Source organism: Sinohyriopsis cumingii, chromosome 5 (assembly GCF_028554795.1).
Source record: "Sinohyriopsis cumingii isolate HCF-2022 chromosome 5, ASM2855479v2, whole genome shotgun sequence".
In the NCBI taxonomy this organism is placed as follows: Eukaryota; Metazoa; Mollusca; class Bivalvia; order Unionida; family Unionidae; genus Sinohyriopsis; species Sinohyriopsis cumingii.
In genome coordinates this window covers 76852892-76873162 of record NC_142965.1, presented here as the reverse complement: position 1 = coordinate 76873162, position 20271 = coordinate 76852892, and the positions used below count along the sequence as shown (strand labels likewise).

The following is a 20271-nucleotide window of genomic DNA, read 5'->3' as shown; positions in this document are numbered from 1 at the left end:
TTCTACGATGTCCCTGGACTTTGAATCATGGCAAAAGTTGTCAAACCGACCAAAGAACGAGAGAGAGAGAGAGAGAGAGAGAGAGAGAGAGAGTTAGTTTTAAAGTGAAATCGACTAGCGAGAGTAAATCTTAACTCCTTTCAAAGGGAAAATATATGTATTTGTTTGTGATATAAATAAAATATATGTACAGTACTTACGCTGTATCAATGAGATGCCAATCGTTGTAAAGTTTTTCATTAAAAGGAAACTCAGCACTCCTCGGTTCCGTTTAATGAAAAAATGTTTACATCTCCTTGTATATCATTGATACAGCGTCCGTACCACACACACACACACACACACACACACACACACACACACACAGACAGTTGATATAAATTCGTTATAATGCGTTATATATCTTGTATCAGAATGTATGACTGATTTGCACTTGAATAATGACATTTGTCTTACAACCGCAATTAAACGTATATCACAATATGACTTGATTCTTTCCCATTGATTATGTCATTAAATTGGTTCCCTAATATGTCAACAGTGAGGAGCAGCCCAAGAAAATTTCTAAATTTGGATATGATGTCCTAAGTTCGGTATATACCTGGAATCTCTTTAATGTCAACCTGATCCGGTTGTAAAGTATTCCAACCAAAGGCTCAGATAAGATCTCAATTTGTTACAAACAAAATCAAACGATGAGCTACCTAAGAGAACAATACGACTTTTTTGGTTGGATTTTGACCGTTTAGGGTACTGCACGTTCGAATCATTACGAACACATAACTGAACCTACGGTTGTTGATGGAAGGCCCCGTGGCCTAATGGATAAGGCGTCTGACTTCGGATCAGAAGATTGCGAGTTCGAATCTCGTCGGGGTCGTTTAAAGTTTTGGTGTGTTACATTATAGTCTCAATGCCCTATATTTACTGCACATCTTTAACATCTCCGAATTGTAAAAAGACGGAATTGATATTATATATAGAGTATATTTTTTTCCCTACTTTAATACCGGATACATTTCATCGCCGGGTACCTAAAATCATCATTTTACAAGATGAAATGTATCCGGTATTAACGTATGAAAAAAAATTTTTTTTTTTATTACATACCACACTTGCTCCTAGAACTGAAGTTGATAAGATTAACTCTCTCTTCGGCACGACAAGCACCCCCACCCACTTTTCGTAAATGCACCTCCCTACCACAGCCTGATAATAAAATTATACGTTTCTTACGAAAGCGGCAGTACTGCCTTAACATGTTCTGCCACAGGAAAATGACATTTTTTTCATTTTGTAAACTATTTGACCTAACTGAAAACAATCCATCTCCGATTCATAAAATGCGTCACAAAGGGATTTTGTCATTGTCGTCAAGGAAGTAAGGGGAAATAACTTCAACGAGACGCAAACAGCTTCTGGTAAAATTGTATTATCAGTGATTAATTTCTAGATATTTATTCTATCTCACAAGGTACTCCTTATTTTATGATGTTGCAGGTATAACTATTGTAGGCACATACACTCATACGCCGCATGGCATGATGGATAATCTTATAGTGTCACATGTGAAACTATAAGGATATATTTTTCAAATGTGAAAATATTGGGATATATTTTTCAAATGAGAAAATCTTTAGCCAAACATTATCTATAGTTCAAATTAAGTTTATGATAAAATAGAAAAGTGCATAATAAAAAGAGCTCGAATGAGTTAAATTTCAAATATTTGAAGCCCAGCATATCCCATCGAAGTAATCCTAAAAAGTAATCGTCTGCGTCGGAAAATACTGAGCATCATATAATGCATAGCTGACATATCAGAAGAACATATAGGTTGAAAATGACACTAAGGTCCACGTTTACAAAGAGGAATTGTCGACAATGCAGGGTATGAAAGTAAATCCAACTGAACAAATCTTTGACTAATATTAACATATTTTTTAAATTTTTTTAATTTTTTAAAGTTTTTATTTTTAACTGGAAATCAATCATTAGTAGAAACGTTATGAATTAATGTGTTGGAACAAGAATGGGCAAGTCGATTCAAAAAGTGATAGAAAGTATAATCGAGTTTGTATGTTACAAATTTACATTAATAACAACTTCTGCATCATTTGTCATTACGAAACATTTCATGCGATGGAACAGGAACCGCAAAACATTTTTATTTTAGATTCTAATAAATTGATTGTGAACACGACATGTATAGTACGCAAACCGTCCCAAAATATAAACCAATTAATCGTTGCTACTAGGTCATCCATTGTAGACGCTTGAGGCAAGTGAAGAGATATTAGGCACGATCCAAACGTTCATAGCTGAGAGGATTTTCTAGTATATTTTTCAACATGTATTCACAATTTCCTGGTTTAACCCATATTGTGCATTTTATGTCCCCCCACCCCACCCCCACAAACGTCATGAGAGTTGAATTTAACATGCACTTACTCACAACACCACCATCACCACCAAATCTCTCAGCACCAACATTTTCTCGTATCGTATCTATTGCTACGTAACAGCATGATTTTGTAATCAATACTTGCTAATTTCTATCTGACATTGCTACACCTTTGTTTGATATCAATATGTAATTACAGAGTATCGCATTCAGGTTTTTTTCCATTGATCGTCTTTCATTCATGTTGCAAGTCACAGTGTCTATGCAAAAGGTATTGTTAATGAGGAGACAGCTGACGCTTTTGATTGCTGCTTTATCCATGAATATCTTGATATTGTATTATATTGCATTATATAATAGATTTGGCATTTTTGTCAATTCTACCAAATTTCGTGATTATCGACTGGGTTTATCTGTGCCAATTCTACATGAAATAAATCGGACTTCATCACGTGTTGACATCTGCAAGTGTGTTTCTGTTCTGTCATTGAATGTTTGAAATCATAATGTGGGGAGAATATGAAGTCCTTCAATAGCAATTATCAAAACAGACGCTGTGGAATATAATGTTTATTTCATCTTATGTGCAGTAGGGAGGACACAGCTGCACTTGGAATATAGTCGAAATTACAGTACTGTTTTGACATATATAATCAAGCCTGAGACCCCATACAGTTTTGAAATGTGTAATCAAGCTTGAGACCCCATGACATAGATCATGTAATCCGGATTTGCAGATCTAATAAAGTTAATTTTGAGGAAATTCAGGGTGTTAAACTATAAGTATGTGTTTTGCCATTCTTATTACCAGCTAAAAAGACAGTTTGTGCATTTTCGCTTGCATGTTATTTGTAAGGACATTGTCTTGCGTCTATCCCTAGCTTAAATCCGAAATATTGCATCAAAAAGTTAATGCGGAATGTCGCAAAATAGCTTGTTTGTGGCGGTCCACGAAACATATACTTTAGTTCATTCAGTTGGTCTACTTGATCCAGAGAAAAATAAAACAAATCAAAAGTTCTGGCGTCTGCGTCCACTGTTTGTAAAAGTAAAGAATGAATAACCACATGGGACAATGTCTTTATTGTGTAATTGTGAGCTTTTAATGATACTGGCACTACAAATGGGAGCAAATAAACACGGACAATAGACAATTCAAATAAATATGTTTACCGAAGGCCCCGTGGCCTAATGGATAAGGCGTCTGACTTCGGATCAGAAGATTGCGAGTTCGAATCTCGTCGGGGTCGTATACATTTTTGGTGAGTTACAGGTAGTCTCAATGCCCTATATATACTTCACACTTATAATAACTCCGAATTGTAAAAGGACGGAATTGATATTATATATAGAGCATATTTTTTCCCTTACTTAAATGCCGTATAAATTTCATCGCCTTGTACCAAAAAGCATAATATTATAATGAGCGGTAAAGCCACCAGTCAGAATGTATAGGTTTTGGTAAAACAAGATGAAATATATCCGGTATTAACGTATGAATAGAAAAGTTGATTTTTTAATGCATACCAAACTCGCTCCAGGACTGAAGTTATAAGAATAATTCCCTCTTTGGCACTACACGCAGCACATATCTATTCCATGACTGAAATGTAAGGCAATTGCTTTATATTTTGTCTAGTTCACAAGCTACTCCTTATTTTTTGTTTTTGCAAGTACAACTATTGTAGGCACACACACTCATACGTCACATGGCATGATGGGAAATCTTATATTGTCACATGTGAAAATATAAGGATATATTTTTCAGATGAGAAAATCTTTAGCCAAACATTATCTATAGTTCAACTTAAGTTTATGTGTCCAGCATATCCCCTAGAAGTGATCCAGAAAACAACAATTGTCTGCGTCGTAAAATGCAGGACATCATATAATACATAGGATATAGGAATTACACCAAGTAACCTACAAAAATATGGTATGTCGTAACGATGTGTGTGCACTTTCTTTGAGATTTATCTACAGTATTTATCAAATATACAAAGTTGCAAACCATATCGGTATTATACGGTAAAGTTTCTGGGTTACGTGGTACATATAATGTGATGTATTTAATGTTTTGTTGTTAAAACATACTAGTGTGTTCTAAAAATACATTTTTATTAATTAATTATGAAAATGTTAACAGGTTTCTCTATCTCTCTCTCTCCCTCCCTCCCTCCCTCTCTCTCTCTCTCTCTCTCTCTCTCTCTCTCTCTCTCCTGACCATCGCATCAAGATATGGGCCAAAATCTATGAAATGACGAGCGAAGAGGATTTTCATTTGTGTTTTTGTCATTCTACGATGTCCCTGGATTTTGAATCATGGCAAAAGTTGTCAAACCGACCAAAGAACGAGAGAGAGAGAGAGAGAGAGAGAGAGAGAGAGAGAGAGAGTTTTAAAGCGAAATCGACTAGCGAGAGTAAATCTTAACTCCTTTCAAAGGGAAAATATTTGTATTTGTTTGTAATATAAATAAAATATATGTACAGTACTTACGCTGTATCAATGAGATGCCAATCGTTGTAAAATGTTTCATTAAAAGGAAACTCGGCACTACTCGGTTCCTTTTAATGAAAAAATGTTTACATCTCCTTGTATATCATTGATACAGCGTCCGTACTACACACACACACACACACACAGAGTTGATATCAATTCGTTATAATGCGTTATATATCTTGTATCAGAATGTATGACTGATTTGCACTTGAATAATGACATTTGTCTTACAACCGCAATTAAACGTATATCACAATATGACTTGATTCTTTCCCATTGATTATGTCATTAAATTGGTTCCCTAATATGTCAACAGTGAAGAGCAGCCCAAGAAAATTTCTAAATTTGGATATTATGTCCTAAGTTTGGTATATACCTGGAATCTCTTTAATGTCAACCTGATCCGGTTGTAAAGTATTCCAACCAAAGGCTCAGATAAGATCTCAATTTGTCACAAACAAAATCAAACGATGAGCTACCTAAGAGAACAATACGACTTTTTGGGTTGGATTTTGACCGTTTAGGGTACTGCACGTTCGAATCATTACGAACACATAACTGAACCTACGGTTGTTGATGGAAGGCCCCGTGGCCTAATGGATAAGGCGTCTGACTTCGGATCAGAAGATTGCGAGTTCGAATCTCGTCGGGGTCGTTTAATGTTTTGGTGTGTTACATATAGTCTCAATGCCCTATATTTACTGCACATCTTTAACATCTCCGAATTGTAAAAAGACGGAATTGATATTATATATAGAGTATATTTTTTCCCTACTTTAATACCGGATACATTTCATCGCCGTGTACCTAAAATCATCATTTTACAAGATGAAATGTATCCGGTATTACGTATGAAAAGAAAAGTATTTTTTATTACATACCACACTTGCTCCTAGAATTGAAGTTTATAAGATTAACTCTCTCTTCGGCACGACAAGCACCCCCACCCACTTTTCGTAAATGCACCTCCCTACCACAGCCTGATAATAAAATTATACGTTTCTTACGAAAGCGGCAGTACTGCCTTGACATGTTCTGCCACAGGAAAATGACATTTTTTTCATTTTGTAAACTATTTGACCTAACTGAGAACAATCCATCTCTGATTCAGCAAATGCGTCACAAAGTGATTTTGTCATTGTCGTCAAGGAAGTAAGGGGAAATAACTTCAACGAGACGCTAACAGCTTCTGGTAAAATTGTATTATCAGTGATTAATTTCTAGATATTTATTCTAGCTCACAAGGTACTCCTTATTTTATGATGTTGCAGGTATAACTATTGTAGGCACATACACTCATACGCCGCATGGCATGATGGATAATCTTATAGTGTCACATGTGAAACTATAAGGATATATTTTTCAAATGTGAAAATATTAGGATATATTTTTCAAATGAGAAAATTTTTAGCCAACATTATCTATAGTTCAAATTAAGTTTATGATAAAATAGAAAAGTGCATAATAAAAAGAGCTCGAATGAGTTAAATTTCAAATATTTGAAGCCCAGCATATCCCATCGAAGTAATCCTAAAAAGTAATCGTCTGCGTCGGAAAATACTGAGCATCATACAATGCATAGCTGACATATCAGAAGAACATATAGGTTGAAAATGACACTAAGGTCCACGTTTACAAAGAGGAATTGTCGACAATGCAGGGTATGAAAGTAAATCCAACTGAACAAATCTTTGACTAATATTAACATATTTTTTAATTTTTTTTTAATTTTTTAAAGTTTTTATTTTTAACTGGAAATCAATCATTAGTAGAAACGTTATGAATTAATGTGTTGGAACAAGAATGGGCAAGTCGATTCAAAAAGTGATAGAAAGTATAATCGAGTTTGTATGTTACAAATTTACATTAATAACAACTTCAGCATCATTTGTCATTACGAAACATTTCATGCGATGGAACAGGAACCGCAAAACATTTTTATTTTAGATTCTAATAAATTGATTGTGAACACGACATGTATAGTACGCAAACCGTCCCAAAATATAAACCAATTAATCGTTGCTACTAGGTCATCCATTGTAGACGCTTGAGGCAAGTGAAGAGATATTAGGCACGATCCAAAAGTTCATAGCTGAGAGGATTTTCTAGTATATTTTTCAACATGTATTCACAATTTCCTGGTTTGACCCATATTGTGCATTTTATGTCCCCCCCACCCCACCCCCACAAACGTCATGAGAGTTGAATTTAACATGCACTTACTCACAACACCACCATCACCACCAAATCTCTCAGCACCAACATTTTCTCGTATCGTATCTATTGCTACGTAACAGCATGATTTTGTAATCAATACTTGCTAATTTCTATCTGACATTGCTACACCTTTGTTTGATATCAATATGTAAATACAGAGTATCGCATTCAGGATTTTTTCCATTGATCGTCTTTCATTCATGTTGCAAGTCACAGTGTCTATGCAAAAGGTATTGTTAATGAGGAGACAGCTGACGCTTTTGATTGCTGCTTTATCCATGAATATCTTGATATTGTATTATATCGCATTATATAATAGATTTGGCATTTTTGTCAATTCTACCAAATTTCGTGATTATAGACTGGGTTTATCTGTGCCATTCTACATGAAATAAATCGGACTTCATCACGTGTTGACATCTGCAAGTGTGTTTCTGTTCTGTCATTGAATGTTTGAAATCATAATGTGGGGAGAATATGAAGTCCTTCAATAGCAATTATCAAAACAGACGCTGTGGAATATAATGTTTATTTCATCTTATGTGCAGTAGGGAGGACACAGCTGCACTTGGAATATAGTCGAAATTACAGTACTGTTTTGACATATGTAATCAAGCCTGAGACCCCATACAGTTTTGAAATGTGTAATCAAGCTTGAGACCCCATGACATAGATCATGTAATCCGGATTTGCAGATCTAATAAAGTTAATTTTGAGGAAATTCAGGGTGTTAAACTATAAGTATGTGTTTTGCCATTCTTATTACCAGCTAAAAAGACAGTTTGTGCATTGTCGCTTGCATGTTATTTGTAAGGACATTGTCTTGCGTCTATCTCTAGCTTAAATCCGAAATATTGCATCAAAAAGTTAATGCGGAATGTCGCAAAATAGCTTGTTTGTGGCGGTCCACGAAACATATACTTTAGTTCATTCAGTTGGTCTACTTGATCCAGAGGAAAATAAAGCAAATCAAAAGTGCTGACGTCTGCGTCCACTGTTTGTAAAAGTAAAGAATGAATAACCACATGGGACAATGTCTTTATTGTGTAATTGTGAGCTTTAAATGATACTGGCACTACAAATGGGAGCAAATAAAAACGGACAATAGACAATTCAAATAAATATATTTACCGAAGGCCCCGTGGCCTAATGGATAAGGCGTCTGACTTCGGATCAGAAGATTGCGAGTTCGAATCTCGTCGGGGTCGTATACATTTTTGGTGAGTTACAGGTAGTCTCAATGCCCTATATATACTTCACACTTATAATAACTCCGAATTGTAAAAGGACGGAATTGATATTATATATAGAGCATATTTTTTCCCTTACTTAAATACCGGATAAATTTCATCGCCTTGTACCAAAAAGCATAATATTATAATGAGCGGTAAAGCCACCAGTCAGAATGTATAGGTTTTGGTAAAACAAGATGAAATATATCCGGTATTTTTAACGTATGAATAGAAAAGTTGATTTTTTAATGCATACCAAACTCGCTCCAGGACTGAAGTTATAAGAATAATTCTCTCTTTGGCACTACACGCAGCACATATCTATTCCATGACTGAAATGTAAGGCAATTGCTATATATTTTGTCTAGCTCACAAGCTACTCCTTATTTTTTGTTTTTACAAGTACAACTATTGTAGGCACACACACTCATACGTCACATGGCATGATGGGAAATCTTATATTGTCACATGTGAAAATATAAGGATATATTTTTCAAATGAGAAAATCTTAAGCCAAACATTATCTATAGTTCAACTTAAGTTTATGTGTCCAGCATATCCCCTAGAAGTGATCCAGAAAACAACAATTGTCTGCGTCGTAAAATGCAGGACATCATATAATACATAGGATATAGGAATTACACCAAGTAACATACAAAAATATGGTATGTCGTAAGGATGTGTGTGCACTTTCTTTGAGATTTATCTACAGTATTTATCAAATATACAAAGTTGCAAACCATATCGGTATTATACGGTAAAGTTTCTGGGTTACGTGGTACATATAATGTGATGTATTTAATGTTTTGTTCTTAAAACATACTAGTGTGTTCTAAAAATACATTTTTATTAATTAATTATGAAAATGTTAACAGGTGTCTCTATCTCTCTCTCTCCCTCGCTCCCTCTCTCTCTCTCTCTCTCTCTCTCTCTCTCTCTCTCCTGACTATCGCATCAAGATATGGGCCAAAATCTATGAAATGACGAACGAAGAGGATTTTCATTTGTGTTTTTGTCATTCTACGATGTCCCTGGACTTTGAATCATGGCAAAAGTTGTCAAACCGACCAAAGAACGAGAGAGAGAGAGAGAGAGAGAGAGAGAGAGAGTTAGTTTTAAAGTGAAATCGACTAGCGAGAGTAAATCTTAACTCCTTTCAAAGGGAAAATATTTGTATTTGTTTGTGATATAAATAAAATATATGTACAGTACTTACGCTGTATCAATGAGATGCCAATCGTTGTAAAGTTTTTCATTAAAAGGAAACTCGGCACTCCTCGGTTCCGTTTAATGAAAAAATGTTTACATCTCCTTGTATATCATTGATACAGCGTCCGTACCACACACACACACACACACACACACACACACAGTTGATATAAATTCGTTATAATGCGTTATATATCTTGTATCAGAATGTATGACTGATTTGCACTTGAATAATGACATTTGTCTTACAACCGCAATTAAACGTATATCACAATATGACTTGATTCTTTCCCATTGATTATGTCATTAAATTGGTTCCCTAATATGTCAACAGTGAGGAGCAGCCCAAGAAAATTTCTAAATTTGGATATGATGTCCTAAGTTCGGTATATACCTGGAATCTCTTTAATGTCAACCTGATCCGGTTGTAAAGTATTCCAACCAAAGGCTCAGATAAGATCTCAATTTGATACAAACAAAATCAAACGATGAGCTACCTAAGAGAACAATACGACTTTTTTGGTTGGATTTTGACCGTTTAGGGTACTGCACGTTCGAATCATTACGAACACATAACTGAACCTACGGTTGTTGATGGAAGGCCCCGTGGCCTAATGGATAAGGCGTCTGACTTCGGATCAGAAGATTGCGAGTTCGAATCTCGTCGGGGTCGTTTAAAGTTTTGGTGTGTTACATTATAGTCTCAATGCCCTATATTTACTGCACATCTTTAACATCTCCGAATTGTAAAAAGACGGAATTGATATTATATATAGAGTATATTTATTTCCCTACTTTAATACCGGATACATTTCATCGCCGGGTACCTAAAATCATCATTTTACAAGATGAAATGTATCCGGTATTAACGTATGAAAAGAAAAGTATTTTTTATTACATACCACACTTGCTCCTAGAACTGAAGTTTATAAGATTAACTCTCTCTTCGGCACGACAAGCACCCCCACCCACTTTTCGTAAATGCACCTCCCTACCACAGCCTGATAATAAAATTATACGTTGCTTACGAAAGCGGCAGTACTGCCTTGACATGTTCTGCCACAGGAAAATGACATTTTTTTCATTTTGTAAACTATTTGACCTAACTGAAAACAATCCATCTCCGATTCATAACATGCGTCACAAAGGGATTTTGTCATTGTCGTCAAGGAAGTAAGGGGAAATAACTTCAACGAGACGCTAACAGCTTCTGGTAAAATTGTATTATCAGTGATTAATTTCTAGATATTTATTCTATCTCACAAGGTACTCCTTATTTTATGATGTTGCAGGTATAACTATTGTAGGCACATACACTCATACGCCGCATGGCATGATGGATAATCTTATTGTGTCACATGTGAAACTATAAGGATATATTTTTCAAATGTGAAAATATTAGGATATATTTTTCAAATGAGAAAATCTTTAGCCAAACATTATCTATAGTTCAAATTAAGTTTATGATAAAATAGAAAAGTGCATAATAAAAAGAGCTCGAATGAGTTAAATTTCAAATATTTGAAGCCCAGCATATCCCATCGAAGTAATCCTAAAAAGTAATCGTCTGCGTCGGAAAATACTGAGCATCATATAATGCATAGCTGACACATCAGAAGAACATATAGGTTGAAAATGACACTAAGGTCCACGTTTACAAAGAGGAATTGTCGACAATGCAGGGTATGAAAGTAAATCCAACTGAACAAATCTTTGACTAATATTAACATATTTTTTAAAATTTTTTTAATTTTTTAAAGTTTTTATTTTTAACTGGAAATCAATCATTAGTAGAAACGTTATGAATTAATGTGTTGGAACAAGAATGGGCAAGTCGATTCAAAAAGTGATAGAAAGTATAATCGAGTTTGTATGTTACAAATTTACATTAATAACAACTTCAGCATCATTTGTCATTACGAAACATTTCATGCGATGAAACAGGAACCGCAAAACATTTTTATTTTAGATTCTAATAAATTGATTGTGAACACGACATGTATAGTACGCAAACCGTCCCAAAATATAAACCAATTAATCGTTGCTACTAGGTCATCCATTGTAGACGCTTGAGGCAAGTGAAGAGATATTAGGCACGATCCAAACGTTCATAGCTGAGAGGATTTTCTAGTATATTTTTCAACATGTATTCACAATTTCCTGGTTTAACCCATATTGTGCATTTTATGTCCCCCCACCCCACCCCCACAAACGTCATGAGAGTTGAATTTAACATGCACTTACTCACAACACCACCATCACCACCAAATCTCTCAGCACCAACATTTTCTCGTATCGTATCTATTGCTACGTAACAGCATGATTTTGTAATCAATACTTGCTAATTTCTATCTGACATTGCTACACCTTTGTTTGATATCAATATGTAATTACAGAGTATCGCATTCAGGTTTTTTTCCATTGATCGTCTTTCATTCATGTTGCAAGTTACAGTGTCTGTGCAAAAGGTATTGTTAATGAGGAGACAGCTGACGCTTTTGATTGCTGCTTTATCCATGAATATCTTGATATTGTATTATATTGCATTATATAATAGATTTGGCATTTTTGTCAATTCTACCAAATTTCGTGATTATCGACTGGGTTTATCTGTGCCAATTCTACATGAAATAAATCGGACTTCATTACGTGTTGACATCTGCAAGTGTGTTTCTGTTCTGTCATTGAATGTTTGAAATCATAATGTGGGGAGAATATGAAGTCCTTCAATAGCAATTATCAAAACAGACGCTGTGGAATATAATGTTTATTTCATCTTATGTGCAGTAGGGAGGACACAGCTGCACTTGGAATATAGTCGAAATTTCAGTACAGTTTTGACATATGTAATCAAGCTTGAGACCCCATGACATAGATCATGTAATCCGGATTTTCAGATCTAATAAAGTTAATTTTGAGGAAATTCAGGGTGTTAAACTATAAGTATGTGTTTTGCCATTCTTATTACCAGCTAAAAAGACAGTTTGTGCATTGTCGCTTGCATGTTATTTGTAAGGACATTGTCTTGTGTCTATCCCTAACGAAAATCCGAAATATTGCATCAAAAAGTTAATGCGGAATGTCGCAAAATATCTTGTTTGTGGCGGTCCACGAAACATATACTTTAGTTCATTCAGTTGGTCTACTTGATCCAGAGAAAAATAAAACAAATCAAAAGTTCTGGCGTCTGCGTCCACTGTTTGTAAAAGTAAAGAATGAATAACCACATGGGACAATGTCTTTATTGTGTAATTGTGACTTTTTAATGATATTGGCACTACAAATGGGAGCAAATAAAAACGGACAATAGACAATTCAAATAAATATATTTACCGAAGGCCCCGTGGCCTAATGGATAAGGCGTCTGACTTCGGATCAGAAGATTGCGAGTTCGAATCTCGTCGGGGTCGTATACAATTTTGGTGAGTTACAGGTAGTCTCAATGCCCTGTATATACTTCACACTTATAACAATTCCGAATTGTAAAAGGACGGAATTGATATTGTATATAGAGCATATTTTTTTCCCTTACTTAAATACCGAATAAATTTCATCGCCTTATACCAAAAAGCATAATATTATAATGAGCGGTAAAGCCACCAATCAGAATGTATAGGTTTTGGTACCACAAGATGAAATATATCCATTTTAAACGTATGAATAAAAAAGTTGATTTTTTAATGCATACCAAACTCGCTGCAGAACTGAAGTTATAAGAATAATTCTCTCTTTATCACTACACGCACCCCATATCTTTTCCATGAGTGAAATGTAAGGAAATTGCTATATATTTTGTCTAGCTCACAAGCTACTCCTTATTTTTTGTTTTTTGCAAGTACAACTATTGTAGGCACACACACTCATACGTCACATGGCATGATGGGAAATCTTATATTGTCACATGTGAAAATATAAGGATATATTTTTCAAATGAGAAAATCTTTAGCCAAGCATTATCTATAGTTCAACTTAAGTTTATGTGTCCAGCATATCCCCTAGAAGTGATCCAGAAAGCAACAATTGTCTGCGTCGTAAAATGCTGGACATAATATAATACATAGGATGACGGAATAGAAGACAATAGAAGTTAAAAATGCGGAGTGAGAGAGAAAAGGAATTTGGGCTTGATTAAAACCTTGATATAGAAATTACACCAAGTAACCTACAAAAATATGGTTTGTCGTAACGATGTGTGTGCACTTTCTTTGAGATTTATGTACAGTATTTATCAAATATACAAAGTTGCAAACCATATCGGTATTATATGGTAAAGTTTCTGGGTTACGTGGTATATATAATGTGATGTATTTAATGTTTTGTTCTTGAAACATACTAGTGTGTTCTAAAAATGCATTATTATTAATTAATTATGAAAATGTTAACAGGTTTCTCTCTCTCTCTCTCTCTCTCTCTCTCTCTCCTGACCATCGCATCAAGATATGGGCTAAAATCTATGAAATGACGAAAGAAGATGATTTTCATTTGTGTTTGTGTCATTCTACGATGTCCCTGGACTTTGAATCATGGCAAAAGTTGTCAAACCGACCAAAGAACGAGAGAGAGAGAGAGAGAGAGAGAGAGAGAGAGAGTTTTAAAGTGAAATCGACTAGCGAGAGTAAATCTTAACTCCTTTCAAAGGGCAAATATATGTATTTGTTTCTGATATAAATAAAATATATGTACAGTACTTACGCTGTATCAATTAGATGCCACTCGTTGTAAAGTTTTTCATTAAAAGGAAACTCCTTTTAATGAAAAATGTTTACATCTCCTTGTATATAATTGATACAGCGTCCGTACTACACACACACAGAGACACACACACACACACACAAAGTTGATATCAATTCGTTATAATGCGTTTTGTATCTTGGATCAGAATGTATGACTGATTTGCACTTGAATCGTGACATTTGTCTTACAACCTCAATTAAACGTATATCACATTATGACTTGATTCTTTCCCATTGATTATGTCATTAAATTGGTTCCCAAATGATGTCAACAGTGAGGAGCAGCCCAAGAAAATCTCTAAATTTGGATATTATGTCCTAAGTTTGGTATATACCTGGAATCTCTTTAATGTCAACCTGATCAGGTTGTAAAGTATTCCAACCAAAGGCTCAGATAAGATCTCAATTTGTCACAAACAAAATCAAACGATGAGCTACCTAAGAGAACAATACGACTTTTTTGGTTGGATTTTGACCGTTTAGGGTACTGCACGTTCGAATCATTACGAACACATAACTGAACCTACGGTTGTTGATGGGCAATGGATAATGCGTCTGACTTCGGATCAGAAGATTGCGAGTTCGAATCTCGTCGGGGTCGTTTAATGTTTTGGTGTGTTACATATAGTCTCAGTGCCCTATATTTACTGCACATCTTTAACATCTCCGAATTGTAAAAAGACGGAATTGATATAATATATAGAGTATATTTTTTTCCCTACTTTAATACCGGATACATTTCATCGCCGGGTACCTAAAATCATCATTTTACAAGATGAAATGTATCCGGTATTAACGTATGAAAAGAAAAGTATTTTTTATTACATACCACACTTGCTCCTAGAACTGAAGTTTATAAGATTAACTCTCTCTTCGGCACGACAAGCACCCCCACCCACTTTTCGTAAATGCACCTCCCTACCACAGCCTGATAATAAAATTATACGTTTCTTACGAAAGCGGCAGTACTGCCTTGACATGTTCTGCCACAGGAAAATGACATTTTTTTCATTCTGTAAACTATTTGACCTAACTGAAAACAATCCATCTCCGATTTATAAAATGCGTCACAAAGGGATTTTGTCATTGTCGTCAAGGAAGTAAGGGGAAATAACTTCAACGAAACGCAAACAGCTTCTGGTTAAATTGTATTATCAGTGATTAATTTCTAGATATTTTGTCTAGCTCACAAGGTACTCCTTATTTTATGATGTTGCAGGTATAACTATTGTAGGCACATACACTCATACGCCGCATGGCATGATGGATAATCTTATAGTGTCATATGTGAAACTATAAGGATATATAATTCAAATGTGAAAATATTAGGATATATTTTTCAAACGAGAAAATCTTTAGCCAAACATTATCTATAGTTCAACTTAAGTTTATGTGTCCAGCATATCCCCTAGAAGTGATCCTAAAAAAAAAAAACAATCGTTTGCGTCGTAAAATGCTGAACGTCATATAATACATAGGATGACGGAATAGAAGACAATAGAGGTTAAAAATGCGGAGTGAGAGAGAAAAGGAATTTGGGCTTGATTAAAACCTTGATATAGAAATTACACCAAGTAACCTAGAAGAATATGTTTTTACCGTAACGATGTGTGTGCACTCCCCTTGGGATTTATCTAACAGTATTTATCAAATATACAAAGTTGCAAACCATATCGGTATTATACGGTAAAGTTTCTGGATTACGTGGTACATATAATGTGATGTATTTAATGTTTTGTTCTTAAAACATACTAGTGTGTTCTAAAAATAGATTATTATTAATTAATTATGAAAATGTTCGAAAGTCTCTCTCTCTCTCTCTCTCCTGACCATTGCATCATGATATGGGCTAAAATCATATGTATTTGTGTCATCCTACGATGTCCCTGGACTTAGAATGATGGCAAAAGTTGTCAAACCTACCAGAGAGAGAGAGAGAGAGAGAGAGAGAGAGTTTTAAAATTAAATCGACTAGCGAGAGTAAATCTTAACTCCTTTCAAAGGGCAAATATATGTATTTGTTTGTGATATAAAATATATGTACAGTACGTACGCTGTATCAATGAGATGCCACTCGTTGTAAAGTTTTTCATTAAAAGGAAACTCGGCACTCCTCGGTTCCTTTTAATGAAAAATGTTTACCTCTCCTTGTATATCATTGATACAGCGTCCGTACTACACACACACACACACACACACACACACACACTCTGAAGCTGATATCAATTCGTTATAATGCGTTATGTATCTTGTATCAGAATGTATGTCTGATTTGCACTTGAATCGTGACATTTGTCTTACAACCGCAATTAAACGTATATCACAATATGACTTGATTCTTTCCCATTGATTATGTCATTAAATTGGTTCCCTATTATGTCAACAGTGAGGAGCAGCCCAAGAAAATCTCTAAATTTGGATATTATGTCCTAAGTTTGGTATATACCTGGACTCTTTTTAATGTCAGCCTGATCCGGTTGTAAAGTATTCCAACCAAAGGCTCAGATAAGATTTCAATTTGTTACAAACAAAATCGAACGATAAGCTACCTAACAGACCAATACGACTTTTTTGGTTGGTTTTTGACCCTTTTGGGTACTGCACGTTCGAATCATTAAGAACAAGTAATAGAAACTGTGGTTGTTGTAAGAAGGCCTCGTGGCCTAATGGATAAGGCGTCTGACTTCGGATCAGAGGATTACGTGTTCGAATCTCGTCGGGGTCGTAATATATCTTTAGTGTTACAAATGACATAGTAACACATTACACACGTGTGATATTTGTATAATGTAAAGGGCTTACTTTATCGGCAGAACATAATGGAACTGTCTAAAATATATATATTTAGTTATTGTTCTTGCAGGGTTTAACGGCATTTTTCAGAACAAGATAGGCTATACATGGCGGCCATCATAAATGGTGAAGGAAGAAGATGGGGAATCCCTGGAAAGAACCACCGACCCACGTTACTGGTAAGTTTTCTCATATACCCACATTAGCCAAATTGGAGACTCGAACCCACATAGAAAGAAGTGAGATGGCAAAGATCCGTAACGGTGAATGCTTTACTGTATATTTAGTACGAACGAGTTACATTTCAAATATATTTTGGCGTTTTATATATCCGGTTTCTAGAAGTCTTCCTAGACTGAAAACAAAACAAAATAAAAATTAAAAAAAGAAAATACGAAAGAAATTAAACCAAAGGAGAAAAATACCGAAAAAAAACTATGACACCCCCCCCCCCCAAAAAAAATAAAAAATAACAGAACAACGACTGAAAACGATAATGTGGTCCACGTTTGCAAACAAAGACGAGTTCATGTCGACTAGGAGAGGGTATGCATATATATTCAAACGAACACACCTTTCACCAACATCAAGACTGTTTTTCTACAGAATAATTCACCGGTATGAAAGTCATACATTAATGTGTTGGAAGAAGTTTTAAGTCGATTCAATAATTGTTAGAAGTTTCCAAATTACGAACTGATTTTTAATAACATGTGAAAGGTTTGAAAAGGAAGTCTCAGAGAGTCTCTGATTGTGACGGTGAAAGTCCCTGGCCATATGCGATCCCAATAGTCGGTCAGTCGAGGGAGTGGACTTTTGCGGACGACAGTAATTTGCATTACTAGTTGGATTTTGATATATATATAGCCAATATACATATATCAAAGCTAAACTTGGGGCAATATTCAAATGTTCAATGGATTTCAAAAGGGTGACATATATTATAGAACCCCCCCCCCCACACACACACACACACATACACATACACATAATTGGCTGCGACTATTGCTCGTTCACATTGTTGCACTTGCCTGATCAAAATCTGGCAGCGGAATATTTTGCTTCTGCGTTGATCAGTATATAGGTTGCAACCATACTACACACCGTGTTTTGCATATAAATTTATACCGCCACGTTACCTTTACTACCAAAATGAAATGCGCTGCAAACTATAGAATGATTCTTTTGCAAATATGCCATGGAGAACATTAGTTCCTTTTCCTAATCAGTTCACAATATAAAGGAATTTCAAACAAATCTCTAATTTATGTAGGAACTATACAGATCAGTAGAAAAACCAAGAAGCATTTTAAACTAGCATGATCGTATTTCTAAAACCTTCCATCTTAAAGCTCAGTCAATAGCTGAATTATTTCCAAACCTAAACTATAACCAAATCCAGGCATCAGCAATTGCCAGTGTTAGATATGATCTCTGTAGGCAAGTAGTAGTTATTCGATTTGTCCTTAGAACAGGATAGGGTGTCTGTACATGGGATGTCGTTTGCTTATTAGACCAGACGCAGAACGTTATGTGGTTCCGAATCCGTATCAAGCAATAAACATTAGAGTAATTAATAATACATAATAGACGCTTGAAATAAGCCATGTAATATGAAGGCATCGTGGCCTAAAGGTGGCCATAATAATAACTATCCTAACAGGGTAAAATATAACAGAACAACGGTTCAAAATGATATTCTCGTCCACCTTTAGAGAAAAAGACGAGTTTGCATATGAAAGTATATTCAAGTGATGTGTACGTTCAACATATGTCGGGCCTGTAATTTACACTTTGAGTATTGAAAAGAAACGTAAATTGAACAATGCACAAATTATTGTGCATGATTCAAAGTGGGCAGATGAGGAGGTGAGATCTTCTGGGCCACATCGTTGACAAGTAGTTCAGTATGTGAAATTTTCATTGACAACTTGGTGTACCGTGTCATATTGTGCATACAAAACCATCACTTCCGCCAGACGTAAACATCAATACAATTGTGCTGCCATACATAGATTTCTGAATGAGTAAAATCGGCTTAAGAAGGCAACACTTCATCATCTAAAAATACAGCAATCAGCAACAGCAGGAGGATTGTCCAATGCATACACATTGAGTTGCACGATTCATGCCTGATCAATAAGGCAGATGATATTCAATCCTACGAAGACAAAAATGATATAAAGCATATCTAAGATGCTTTGAAGACAGAACACTAGGCCACATTCATCAGCAACATGTCAAATAATGAGGGCTGACAGCGCCACCCTGCATCCTAGTAAAGGAAAGATAATTCAGAGATGGGCAAAACAATTAAACAACATCCACAGTCATGTTACAGAGAGGAGGCAATTGATAATCGGTTCTAAGTTGAAATCAACAGTTCACTTGCTGATTCTCCAGACCTGACTGAAACTGTGAAGCAATCCACCTACTGTCAAATGAGAAAGTACTTGGAGTATTTGCCGTACCAACAGATTTCTGAAACTGACTGTACTCTTTCAATCAATGTGGACTAGGAACTATGCCACAATAGTACAAGGGTGCACCCATTGGCCACTTGTACAACCGGAGAGACAAATGACAATCCTGCGACAACCATTTAGGCATCTGCTTTAATAGACGGCAAAATCCTTGCGAGAAAACCGCTAAACCGCCTTTCGCAATACATCACTATTATATGACACACGGTATTAATGATATGAAAAAATGGGAACCAGCCTGCAAATATGTGAATATAAAATAGAGTGTATATGGGTTTGGCTCAGCAGAATTGGTTAATAATGTAAGTTAAGTTTTTGGTAAAAGAATCTCTGGAGAGCTTATCCTAGTTATAAGTGAGAAGAAAAAGATACAGAAACTTTGTTTTATTGTTGGAATTTTAGTCCTTTAACAGTCTTGACTTTGGAAAACACATTACTACAGTTAGCACTTGACTCTTTGGTGCGGAATTGAAAACGCGTGTTTCAAATATATGCAACCGCTCCGGTGGCTTAATGGTTAGAGCGTCCGCCTAGGATGCGGGAAATCGTGGGTTCGATGTCCGGCCGGGTCATACCACAGACTAATAAAAATGGTACTAACAGCTTCCTCGCTTGGTGCTCAGCGTTAAGAGATTAGTGTTAGGACTGGTCGGTCTGTTGTCAGGATAATGTAACTGGGTATGCAGCATGATGCCTCAGT

At 35.5% G+C, this 20271-nt stretch overlaps 7 non-coding genes across 7 annotated transcripts; all 7 read left to right on the top strand.

The window, feature by feature from the left end:
* Positions 1-807: 807 nt before the first annotated feature.
* Trnar-ucg (transfer RNA arginine (anticodon UCG)) lies at positions 808-880 on the top strand. The gene has a single exon. It is a non-coding gene; the product is annotated as a tRNA-Arg (tRNA).
* A 2701-nt stretch (positions 881-3581) lies between these two features.
* On the top strand, positions 3582-3654 carry Trnar-ucg (transfer RNA arginine (anticodon UCG)). The gene has a single exon. It is a non-coding gene; the product is annotated as a tRNA-Arg (tRNA).
* A 1832-nt stretch (positions 3655-5486) lies between these two features.
* On the top strand, positions 5487-5559 carry Trnar-ucg (transfer RNA arginine (anticodon UCG)). The gene has a single exon. It is a non-coding gene; the product is annotated as a tRNA-Arg (tRNA).
* Positions 5560-8256: 2697 nt separating this feature from the next.
* Trnar-ucg (transfer RNA arginine (anticodon UCG)) lies at positions 8257-8329 on the top strand. Its single transcript has one exon. It is a non-coding gene; the product is annotated as a tRNA-Arg (tRNA).
* A 1833-nt stretch (positions 8330-10162) lies between these two features.
* On the top strand, positions 10163-10235 carry Trnar-ucg (transfer RNA arginine (anticodon UCG)). The gene has a single exon. It is a non-coding gene; the product is annotated as a tRNA-Arg (tRNA).
* A 2664-nt stretch (positions 10236-12899) lies between these two features.
* Positions 12900-12972, top strand: Trnar-ucg (transfer RNA arginine (anticodon UCG)). Its single transcript has one exon. It is a non-coding gene; the product is annotated as a tRNA-Arg (tRNA).
* A 3975-nt stretch (positions 12973-16947) lies between these two features.
* Trnar-ucg (transfer RNA arginine (anticodon UCG)) lies at positions 16948-17020 on the top strand. Its single transcript has one exon. It is a non-coding gene; the product is annotated as a tRNA-Arg (tRNA).
* The last annotated feature ends 3251 nt before the right edge of the window (positions 17021-20271 follow it).